Genomic DNA, 12,997 nt, shown 5'->3' on the forward strand with positions numbered 1-12,997 from the left:
TCACTTTTACAAGATGCCTGTGTGCTTTGTACCAGGTTGTAATCACATAAGTGATCATACCACTTGCCGTTCTATCGATTCCCATCTGATGAAAGGACCAGGAGTCGCTGGATCAGACATATCAGGTAATATACATGTTGTGCATGGAACACAGTCAAGTTAGCTACCTAGCTAGTAGCGACGAGTAGGGAGCACGTTAGTTAGCATTACATTACTTAGCCTTGTCCTTTTTAGTAGCCTTACCATGAAGTTATTATTTTATTACATGAAGTAAACCAACATTTTAAACAGTAATCTTGAGTAGTCATGATGGTAAGTATTTCGTGAAACATTTGAAGAGTAGCCTACTGCGCCATCCACCGGGTGCTAAGGAAGCAGTCAGGGAGAGTCGAAGGCAGGCAGGGAGCTTTGCATGACATTCTTCTGGACGTGTTTCATTGTGATGACAGTAAGGGTGAGTCAATCTGTTTGTTGGAAAGACAGTAGTTGTGTGCTTACTGAGAGAAAATTATTAGAAGAGATAATTATTCAAAGTGTTGTTACTTTAAAGTGTTGTTACTGACATTTTTCTCTTTTATTTCCTTTCCCTCACCTGTAACTGCTGAGACCCTGAGGAACATGCACACTGACCTGCTCTGGCAACCTGATTTCCACTGTACGTAATAGTATTTGGTTATGGTATATTATTTATATACATCAAAGGCACAATGCACCCCCCAGAGACACACATGTATTGAGTGTGATATTTTGCATAGATCATGTGAAATCATCTTTACATACTAGAAAACTGTAGGAGCGGCAACTTGTTTTGAAATTGAATTTTTAATATCCGATAATAAAGTTGATCTGTTTTCTTTATTCTTCTCTCTTCCCAGCTCCATCCATCACCGTGCTCTGTTCCTGCAGGTCCTGCTTGCTAATCAATTCTTTATTTTTGTACACAATTACAAATAAAGTCAATGTATTGTATGTAGGGCCGGGACTTTAACGCGTTAATTACGATTAATTAATTACACAAAAATTAACGCGTTAAAAAAATTAACGCATTTTAATCGCACTTTAATCGCACTTATTTTTGCACAGCGGAACGTTTCTCACTGGACGAGTTTCAGGCGTACCGATTATACTGGAGCACCAACTAACGTTCATGACTTCAGCATGGGACTTCAAACAACAACAAACCACGGTGAACAATAGTCAAACATGAACGAACAAGCTGATGAGACCGCTTTGGTCGGCCCCGTGGATGGGACATTTTGTTTTAAAAAACGGACGGATGGAAGCGTCGATAAGAGCACGGTTGTGTGCAAATTATGCAAAAAAGAATTTGCATATCACCGCAGCACATCAAGCCTAAAGTATCACCTAAATGCAAAGCATGTAGCAGCTAGCGTGGACGTTAGCCCGACTCCGAGTGCAAGGAACCACACCCTGACCCAACCCACACTCAACCAGATGACTGGTTTCAGGGCCAGGATAAGTAAGTCCACATCTGAGAAAATAACCAACTCCCTGGCTCACTGGATTGTCACTGGGCTCGACATTAAGGACTGCCCGATGGCCCGGGGCCATCTAGTATTTAGCTCGGGCAATGAAGCCTCACCTGCTGGTTGCCCGATCGGGCAATCTATTATGCCAGTATCATGCAGCTCGCGGATCCAGTAATGCATGACCCGACAGTAAAACTAAACATATCTATAACTAGTTACGGTAGTTTGAGAGGTAATTAAAATAGCTACGTGTGATATTCTAACCTGAAGTGTGTGTTACTTTTGTTCCGCTCACCGCTGCATGCGATCATGCAGAGCTGCGTGTCGACTCGTCAGCAGCAGCTGATCTCTCTCTCCCGTCAGATTAGACTTCACTCGCGTTTATGTCCATATCGATCAGATCCAGCTAGTTCTAGCTAATGATAGGACTACCTGCTTATTAAAAGACAACTACACAATAAGTGTCGCTATGCAACTGGATGAGGCCACAAAGTATAGCGCAGCATTATGCATTTGTTTACATGCCCACCGGAACCCCGAGGCATTACCAACAGATCAACGCACAATCAACCCATACAGGACATCTCTTTCTCCACATTAAGTGTTAGACATTAGAGTTGACTATTCTTGTCTGTCACATACTCTTCTTGTCTGTCACATAAGTGGCGCAACTGAAGCGGTATTGCTCTAAAGGGAAATTATTTTGACCGAAGATATTTAGATTTGCCGGCTAACGGGAACTCTGACGTGTGCTTCGCGGATGCGCTCGGCTCCTCTCGACTGCTGCTCGGGTCTGCTCGGTCAGCTTCCGGATGAGGAGGCATTCGTTCGACCAACTTACAGTAGTTATCATTACAAACATTTTTAACAGGGGCCATAATAGTGTAAATAATGTTTGTTTTGGCAGTTATAACTGAATATAATGTTTTCTACTTTTTTCCATCTGGGAAGGCATTTGCCTTCATCAGATAGAAAGTGTTTTGACCAACAACTTAAGTATTTCTTAAAGCTATGCAGGGCATGCAAGCGAGCAAACACAAACAAGAACAAACAAGTGAAATGAAGAATACAATTGAAATTGTACAATATAATATTGTGGTGGTTCATCTTATAATTCAGTCTAGAGAATGCACCAGACAGCATCTAAGACCTGCAAAAATTAAAAAATGTCTAGGGGGAGGCCCCCCAAACCCTTCGTGCCATTTCGTCCGCATGCATTTTTCAGGGCAATCTCTATTGGGCTCAGGGCCATCTGTAAATTAGCTTAGATGGCCCTGTGCTTAAAAATGCGATTTTTAAAAATGCGATTTTTAAAAATACGATTTTTAAAAATGCGATTAATTTCGATTAATTAATTACAAAGCCTCTAATTAATTAGATTCATTTTTTTAATCGAGTCCCGGCTCTAATTGTATGACATGAAGTTGTGCTTCATTCGGAGTCAATAATAAATCCATTCTGCCTTCAACTGCACAATGACTGTGGACTGCACCGACATCCATGTAGCTGCCCCTCAGTAAGATGAACCAAGCAAAGAGGGTCACTATCATGCCCAAGGACATCCAGCTGGCCCGCCGCATCCGCGGAGAGAGGGCTTAGACTGACCTGAGACCAGCACACCCAAACACAACGGCTCTTTTAAGAGCCACCTACAGTTTCAAAGAGTTGCAATCCTACGTTATTATAATGATTAAACTGGTTCATGTGTCACTTAGTTTACTGAACCGTGATGAATGAAAGAAATTAGTGAGGTAGTGGTTTACTGAAGTTACAAAGACATTAATATATGAGTGACAAGTCAGTGTAAACACAAGCTTCTGTCAATTATGGATCATTCAAACTATATACAAATAATATGTAATAAAGTTCTCAAATAAGTATTCGGTATATTCCTTGATAGCTTTTGGAGAAGGTTGTTTTTAAGTTTACTAAAATCTATCGTTTCAACTGTTTCACTTTATAAAAAGGAACAGGTGAGTAGAGCATTATTGAGTTTCTTATTCTGTCAGTAAATTATCCAAATGAAATGTTTATCATTATTTTAGTCAACCCTAAACAAATTGATTGTACCTTTTTAATAATGACCTTACAAAGTTAAATTAACTTCAGAAAATCAAATCTGTTCTGAGAAAAAACTAATAAATGTTTAAAGATAGGAACTTGCCATCCCACTGAAAAACAGTCCGTAGAGATTTAAAGGCGTAGTTGTAGTTCAGTCCAACGTTTCATTTGGATTCATTTCTCCAACAGTCAACTATTTTCATAAAGAATATATATATTTTTCAAAGTCAACTTTATTGTCAATCTTACTCAGTTTGTGTTTATAGACAGAGAGATCAAAAAGACTTTTACATCAAATAAAATTATACAATTTACAGATATGTATACAAATATATATATATATATATATATATGCTATATACACCATCATGTATAATGATGGTGGACACTTCACCTCCAGCAGGGCAGATGGCTGCACAAGTCCATCGGGGGATGCTCCCAAAACACCGACTCACTCACAAAGAGACCAGACTCGAACACTGTCACCCGATAGGCCTGCACAAAAGCCTTCACCCCTTCGGCCTCGTTTACAACCCCCCAGTTGACAGCCATGACTCCGTCCAAGTTGTACCCTCCGAGCACCCTCTTCATGAGGGACGCGCATGGAGTGGATGAAAGTCCCGACCGCAGCACAGCACCAAACTTGCTGGCTGTCAACCTGCCCCGCCTGTGTAACTGCGACTGAGGATTTGTCCGCTGTCCTCCGGTGGCTGTCTGGATGGCAGCTTGCTGGTCTCTGCTCAGTCGCAGAGACCAGCAAGCGACACTGTGCGCCCCTCAGTGCAGACCTGAACCAGTCTACATCCTGAGTGGCGATGTCTCTGGCCAGTGGGTTGTATGTCTCCTCTCACTGTCTCACTTTTAACTACTCTTATGAAGAAGAGCATTGGGCATTTACAAAGCAGTTATCGTTGTAGTTGGGATTTAAAAGAAAGGTTAAGATTCATATTGTTTGCCCTTGTGCAAGAGTTCTTTAATATATAGTCATATTATTCTACCTGCAGGAGCAATAGCAAAACTGTATTTGCTTCAGGCTCGTATTTACTTCATTTAACAACCATCAACAGTAAAAGTGATTCAAGTGACCAATAAGCTCTTTCAATAAACAGCACGTGCCATCTATTGCATCCATAGCACTACTTCACTGTCAGCAGCCAAACCATTTCAAACTTTGCATTTCAGCATCATGATGTCTTATCAATGCTTATACACCACTATATATTGCAATACAGAACATACTATACATTGTGGTAGAATGTGCACATTTACATTTTGTATTTGTTTTTATTCTATATTTCTCTTTTACTTGACATTTTACTTTAACATTTTATATTTATATCAATATATTTATTTAATGTATTACTTTAACTTAATGTCTTTATATACATTTTTTATATTTGTATTCATATTGTATTTATGTAATTCTTAGATGCAAATATTAAAACTATTAATGATAAATATTTGTATTATTCTGAATCTGATTAAATATAACTATAATTTAAGGTGAATTATTATGAATGGTGTTTTTTAAACCTCCATGTATTTCTATTCTGCATGCAGGAGCGCCGTAAGGGGGTGAAAAGTTTGGACGATTCTAAAGACCCGTGACTGACAGGGGCCGGAAACATTTTTAGAACATAAAGAAAACAAATGTAAGTAACCTTTCATCAATCATCAATAATTAACATTAATAGAACGTCATATTGATAATATACTCACTAAACTTACGATTCATTTAACTTATTTTCTTCCAAAAGTTAATTATCCAAAGCCTCTGAACACCCCCCTCTATTTACATGTTATGGTTTTGTCCTGCCTCCAAACGCTATGCGCAGTTTGCGGCACAGCAGCAGAGAGTGATGTGAGGAGGGATGCTAGTACTTATGTGTCTACCATGTCTCAACGACTAACAACGTCAGGCTTTCAAGAAAGAAAAGAAAGGAGAGAAAGAGAGAGGGACTAAAGGGCGACAGTATGTCACCCAGTTTTTCAAAAGAAAAGGTGGGTGTGGTCTATGAGTGGTGGAAATTAGTGTTAGCTAAGCATAGTCCATTGTAAATAATAATTGTAATGTTTTGCTGACATTAAGTACTGTTAATATCTTCACAGCGGTTTTTCATTGCACTCCTCTTTTAGCTGACATGTAAATCAGTTGTCCCCCCAGGACCAACATATCCATCTTTTGGCTCAGCAGCCCTGTCCCCCCACCCCCATAAGGCTTTGCAGTCTTGCCATGCTGTCCATTGAAAGCCAGTTGGCTAGAAAGAGCTGGACTTCAAGGACTTGATCAGTGACTTTGCCTGTAAGAAGGTTAGGCGCTGGGCTCTTGGTGAGTAAGGCTGAGCCAGGGCTCGTAATAACTGTTGAAGGGCAAGACTATGGTAACGATATTGGATCACTACACACAAGATGTAACTGACTCTTTTGCGATCTGGTTAGACCATCCTTAAATTTCGTTACACTGTGCTTGCATTTTTGTAATGACAATAAAGTAATCTAATCTAATCTAATCTAAGATGCATGATGAGAAAAAGACTGAGAACAGGTAATAGGCTCTGATTTAGCACCACCATTGGGCCTTTTCATTTCCATTTCCGTTTTGTTGTCCATTTACACTTTAATAGCCGCTTATTTTGTAGTTGGGATGTATATTTAATTAAAAAAATCTGCTGCTTATGTTTTTTTTTTTGTTATAGCATTTTATAAATGATAATATTGGTTTTAATGTTCACTTTATTTTAATTTAAGAGGTCATGTATATTTAAGTTATATTTATTTTGATTTTTGAATGTTCCAAAAATGTTATTAAAAAGGCATGTACACCATAAAAGATGACTATTGAGGTCTATTGTCAGGAATCAGGGACGCCGCCAGGGATTTTGGGCCCCATGAAAAGATATCACATTGGGCCCCACCACCAGGCACAGGCTACGCCAACCAAGCACAATGCTGTAACCACACCTCCAGAACCCAACCCACTCATTTATGCTTTAAATAACTCTACCTGTACAGGCTTGAATCTATCTTGTAGTCCAGGGGTGGCCAACCCGCGGCTCTCGAGCCGCATGCGGCTCTTTGCCCAGTTTCATGCGGCTCTTCAGTTCATATCGAATTCTATATGTGTGAGTGTGGGGGAGAGACACGGACTCCTGACATAGTCCATTGTAAATAATAATTACTTAATGTCGGCAAAACATTACAATTATTATTTACAATGGACTATGGTTAGCTAACAGTCTAATTTCCACCATGGACCACGCCCACCTTTTCTTTTGAAAAACTGGGTGACATACTGTCGCCCTTTAGTCCCTCTCTCTTGTCTTTCTCTCCTTTCTTGAAAGCCTGCCTGACGTTGTTAGTCGTTGAGACATGGTACACACATAAGTACTAGCATCCCTCCTCACATCACTCTCTGCTGCTGTGCCGCACACTGCGCACAGCGTTTGGAGGCAGGACCAAACCATTACATGTAAATAGAGGGGGGTGTTCAGAGGCTTTGGATAATTAACTTTTGGAAGAAAATAAGTTAAATGAATCGTAAGTTTAGTGAGTACATTATCAATATGCTGCTATATTAATGTTAATTATTGATGATTGATGAAAGGTTACTTACATTTGTTTTCTTAATGTTCTAAAAATGTTTGGGGCCCCTGTCAGTCATGGGCCCTTAGAATCCTCCTAACTTGTCACCCCCTTATGGGCCCCTGTCAGGAATGTTAGTGTTATATCAAATAGTGAACTAGAAAATGCATTTCTTGCAGAAAATGCGTGCGAATGCTGGAAACTGTGAACATTTATGGCTGAATTTAGCTGAAAATGCAGAAAAAGCTGAATATGTTATTAGCTGAATAGTAGCTGCTTTTAGCTAAAAAAATGCAGAAAAAGCTTAATATTTAAAAGAAAAGGTTTAAAAAAAGGTGTAAACAACTACTTATAGCCCCAATGTCCTGAAATAGCTGAATAATGTAATAGTTGAATGGTTTATAGCTGAAATTAGGCTGAAGGAGTTAGATATTAGCTGTAAGTAGTAGTGAATGAATGTTTACAAACACCTGTGTGTGTAAACCCAGATATCAAAGTTTAACATGATGACGACTTAAGACCATTTACCAAATGCAGAGAGAGAGAGAGAAATTCAGTGTGTGTGGTAGATAGCTGTTCAGTGTGTGTGGTAGAGAGAGAGAGAGAGAGAGAGTGTGTGTGTGTGTGTGTGTGTGTGTGTGTGTGTGTGTGTGTGTGTGTGTGTGTGTGTGTGTGTGTGTGTGTGTGTGTGTGTGTGTGTGTGTGTGTGTGTGTGTGTGTGTGTGTGTGTGTGTGTCTGTGAGTGAGTGTGTGTGTGTGTGGTGTGTGTGTGTGTGTGTGTGTGTGTGTGTGTGTGTGTGTGTGTGTGTGTGTGTGTGTGTGTGTGTGTGTGTGTGTGTGTGTGTGTGTGTGTGTGTGTGTGTGTGTGTGGCTGTGTTTGAGAGAGAGAGAGTGTGTGTGTGTGTGTGTGTGTGTGTGTGTGTGTGTGTGTGTGTGTGTGTGTGTGTGTGTGTGTGTGTGTGTGTGTGTGTGTGTGTGTGTGTGTGTGTCTGTCTGTCTGTCTGTCTGTCTGTCTGTCTGTCTGTCTGTCTGTCTGTCTGTCTGTCTGTCTGTCTGTCTGTCTGTCTGTCTGTCTGTCTGTGTTTGAAAGAGTTGCCTTGCCCCTAAAATGACGAAATTCCAAGCCTAGTGTGTGCCTGTGTTTGAGAGAGAGAGAGAGAGAGAGAGAGAGTGTGTGTGTGTGTGTGTGTGTGTGTGTGTGTGTGTGTGTGTGTGTGTGTGTGTGTGTCTCTGTGTTTGAGAGAGAGAAAGTGTGTGTGTGTGTGTGTGTGTGTGTGTGTGTGTGTGTGTGTGTGTGTGTGTGTGTGTGTGTGTGTGTGTGTGTGTGTGTGTGTGTGTGTGTGTCTGTGTTTGAGAGTGTGTGTGTCTGTGTTTGAAAGAGTGTGTCTGTCTGTCTGTGTGTGTGTGTGTGTGTGTGTGTGTGTGTGTGTGTGTGTGTGTGTGTGTGTGTGTGTGTGTGTGTGTGTGTGTGTGTGTGTGTGTGTGTGTGTGTGTGTGTGTGTGTGTGTGTGTGTGTGTGTGAGAGAGAGAGTGTGTGTCTCTGAGATGTCTTCACAGCTGGACTGTTGAAGTCTGCTGCATGTCAGTTGGAGTGATGACATCATCGTGTTCCATGACACAGGTGTTTCTATTTGAGCTAACGAGCTCTGTAGAGATCACAGGTTTCCATTGTTCTGAATGAGAGATGAACCTCTTACATGTGAACGTTTTGTGGAAGAACCGTAACAGATATCTGTGAAATTTCAAAACGTGAAGCATGTCAAGGAAGTTCAGTATCTGAAGTGTAATTTTTGTGTAGTTTTGGGTTAATAATGTGGCCTTTTTGGCAGTTTAACTAAAGGTGTGCGGCTGCTACCGTGAGGAAATATCTGCCTGAAATTACAATGGGCTTCAATGGAGGAATGTTGAACGTTTTTGTCACTTAATGCCCTCAAGAGGCATTTTGTTTAATATGTTTTCTTAATGTTTTCTTATTTTCCAAGCTAGGAGAGGTTTTCCTACGTTTTCCATGAAAAAATATGTCTGAGGAGTGTAGGGTTTGGGAATTATGGCAAGTTTAAAACATTTTTGGGGGAGAATTTCAGGCACCGCTGCACTCTGTTTTGAGATCAAAGCACTCTAGAGTTAATGAGCTGCTCCATCCACTCCAATGTTAAGATCTGGAAAAAGCCTCTCTGCTAAGCTCCAAACTAATTCCAATATCTGAAAAAGTTGAAAAGATATCAAAATTATTTTATACAAGTTTTATAGCTGAAGGTATTGTGATCATTTGAAAGTTGGAATGAAGTGTCTGGCTGAAATTATGTGGAAGGAGATGCATTTGGCGCAAAGTGTAGGAAAAGTGGATTTGAAGGCATCTCCCATTGACTTCAATGTTACAAAAATAGTTTAAAAAGCTGAATATTTCAAAAAGTATGAAATATTTTTGAAAAAGTTGAATGTTTCTTATCAATTGCTGAAAAGGCTGAATAGTTTAATATTTGAATGGTTTCTGTAGCTGAAAGTAAGCTGAAGTTATGGAGAGCTAAAGTATTGGCTGATTTGAAGGCTCTTCCCATTGACTTCAATGTTAAAAAAAGAGTTTAAAAAGCTGAATATTTCAAAAAGTATAAAATATTTTGAAAAAGTTGAAGATTTCCCATCGATTCCTGAACAGGCTGAATAGTTTAATATTTGAATGGTTTCTGTAGCTGAAAATAAGCTGAAGTTATGGAGAGCCAAAGTATTGGCTGAAATAAGAGGAAGAATAAAGTTTTGAAGTACTATAGTGGAATGCTGTATACAGCATTCGCACTAATTATACTGCAGCAGAATGTTGCACGTCTGCACAGTGTTATATGTTCACCGCTCAGTGTCAGTAAATATCGTGCAGTTAGTATTGGACTACAAGATAGATGCAAGTACAGGTAGAGTTATTTAAAGCATAAATGAGTGGGTTGGGTTCTGGAGGTGTGGTTACAGCATTGTGCTTGGTTGGCGTGGCCTGTGCCTGGTGGGGGCCCAATGTGATATATTTTCATGGGGCCCAAAATCCCTGGCGGCGCCCCTGTCTGCATGACAGTATAGCAACTTCAGTGAGGAAGCGAAAACACTTTTCCTGTGCGTTCGTGGTGTCATTTGTCTCGACTTCATCCTGTCGTTTTCCTGTTCTCCCTTTCACTTTCTCTTCCTCTCCTCTCTCTCGCTGCTCTCAGTGAGCGAGTGGGCTGCATATTGATTTTTACTCTTGAAATTGCGTGGCTTTCTCCCTCTCGCTCTCCCTTTCGCCCCCACAGACACAAACTGACGGAGAAGTTGAGTAGGAGCAGCTCTAAATATATCCTCCACCTATTCCTCTTCTTCTTTCCCTCCCCCTCTCTCTCTCTCTCTCTCTCTCTCTCTCTCTCTCTCTCTCCCTCTCTCTCTCTCTCTCTCTCTCTCTCTCCTGATCACTCGCTCCCTCACCCACGCGCTCTCCCACGCCGGTTCAAGCGCTTTCTCTTCCTCTCTCCATTTCCTTTTGTCAAAAAAAGAAAAAAGAGATAGACACATACAGGAAGTATTGTCAGCTTTGGCTGAGAATCATATGATAATTTGACAATTTCAGAAATGATTGGTTACAATTTCGGAAGAATAAACGCAAGTTGGTTGGAAACACTTGAGTAATTTTATACTGGACTTCTTCTGCATGACTCATCCCTTCAACGCCTGAATATACCCCACTACAACATTCTAAATAACACATGCGTACACTGTACTGTATCATCACTTGAGGTAAAATGTGGCTTCTTCGCTGTTACATTTTTCATATCTTTAAACAAGTAGTCAGTAGTAGTCTTTGTTGTCTTTGGCTGACAGTAGTTTCTTTAAGGCATTGTCAGTGTGTATAGCAGCCTGTTGCTACAAAGCTGGAGAAAAATGACCTTAGTGGACCAGAAGTCCCATTGCATTGAAGTCTATGAAAAAATTACCCTATTTTTCACTTGATTAGTTACCTTAATTAACATTTTCCAAATCAGTATATGCTCTCAATCGCTAGTTTTGAGTATTTTACAGTACTACATGATGTTCCCTTTGTAAACGATGGTGGCATTCAGAGTAAAATAACAGAAATTGAGAAATTAATTGGAACATTTGTGTATTTTACACCCGCCTGTGTCTCATTTAGGAGAGACAGGGGGCGCAGCTGTCTGTGCATCTGATCATCAGATCAAGGGGGGTGCTGGGGAACTCCAGTTCGAAACCCGCTCCTGCTGCCACTGCGTCTGTAAAGCCGTTGTGTCCTTGGGCAAGACACTTCACCTGAACTTGCTCCTGTGGGTATTGTCCACAGTGACCATTGCATGTATAAAAAAATATGTGTAATGTGTATCTGTAATGCGCTTTGAGCACTGGAAAAGCGCTATAATAAATGCAAGGAATTAATTAATTAATTAATTTAGTTCCAATAAAACAACATGGTGACCAAATTGTCAAACTCCCATGATTGACATGACAGAGATGACGTCTGTTTCCTATTTACAGTTGTTGTTGTTGTTGTTGTTGTTGTAGTAGGATCAAGTAGTAGGGCGTAAAATCAAAAACAGCATTAAGAACCTCTGAACAGCTTTAGAATCATGTGATGAGTCTCTGTATGTCCATCAGATCAAAGCCATTAATTTATTGTTTTTTTGGGAATATTGATCCATAGCAGCTTTAATTTCTTAGAAAATCTTTACAATGAAAAATAAACATAGAGAAATTGACTCCATCAGACACTAAGGGAGGAGGAACAAACCCTCCCTGTGTGTGTGTTAGAGCGCAGCAGTCATCCTTCTGTAAATGCAGGTTGGTTGAGATGGCGTTAGAGAGAGTCCAGATGGGAGAGGGAGCTGCGCTGTTTGTTCTGCATCTATGTCGGCCGTCCCGAGGTAAACACCACAAAAGAAGACCTTCTGCAGTTCAGCACACTGATTGCGGCAAGCGAGCGACGAACAAAGCTCAGTTGGCCGTTCTCCTGGACGTGTGCCCCATTTAAATCTAATTTGCCTTCCCCGGTTTTACTGAACAACGAAACTGATGTGGAGCATCCAACCGCTATGCTCATTGTTGAAGTGTGGGGGGGGGGGGCTCTCTCATAAACTGAGCATTTTTCAGACATTGAGCACGTGGGCGTATGGCTTTAGGCATATTTGACAGGATCAAATGACTAACACTGAAAAGAAAGATTCTGTCGTTTATGAAATAATCCCCCTATACTTATTTCAACCACATCCTCTCCTCTGCTTATTTTTCTTTTCCTCTCATCCCCCCTCTATTTAAGTAGATGGAGGTAAAATGGGAATCTGTATTCAGTGGTTGGTTTTTAAGATACACTGACTTTGTTTGGATTTGAAATGCGCATCACACATGCATGATGACATAAAGCTCAAGGCTTGTCCTCAGATCTGCCTGATTCTGTAGAATAAAGCAGCTCGGGGGGAAATACAAGGTGTTTATCATGCTGACATTGTTTTGGCTGCGTCTGCATGATGAATATATGCGTGTCAATACGTGGACCCGAATGTGTGCTTGTGTGTTTGCCGCTAATAGTCCAATGATTTTGAATCCATTGCTGAATAATGGGTTGAAACAGGCAGTGACGGAGCAGGGTGTGAGGCAGCTGATGGGAGTCATTTGCATCGACGGAGCTACGAGAGTGTGAATCCGGGTTTGTGTCATTCTGTCACTTAATTTTCCTGACTCACCGTGATGCATCTGTTTGCCCCATTTCATGCCATAAGGCTCATCTTCACAGCTTGATAGGAGGTAATATTCCTGTGACTTAAATTACTTTAAATGTTCTACTTTGATTTACCTTCATCTCCTGAAAATGGCTATAAAACAAACTGGAATCATTAAACATG

This window comes from Pseudochaenichthys georgianus, chromosome 23 (genome assembly GCF_902827115.2).
Source record: "Pseudochaenichthys georgianus chromosome 23, fPseGeo1.2, whole genome shotgun sequence".
Classification (NCBI taxonomy): domain Eukaryota; kingdom Metazoa; phylum Chordata; class Actinopteri; order Perciformes; family Channichthyidae; genus Pseudochaenichthys; species Pseudochaenichthys georgianus.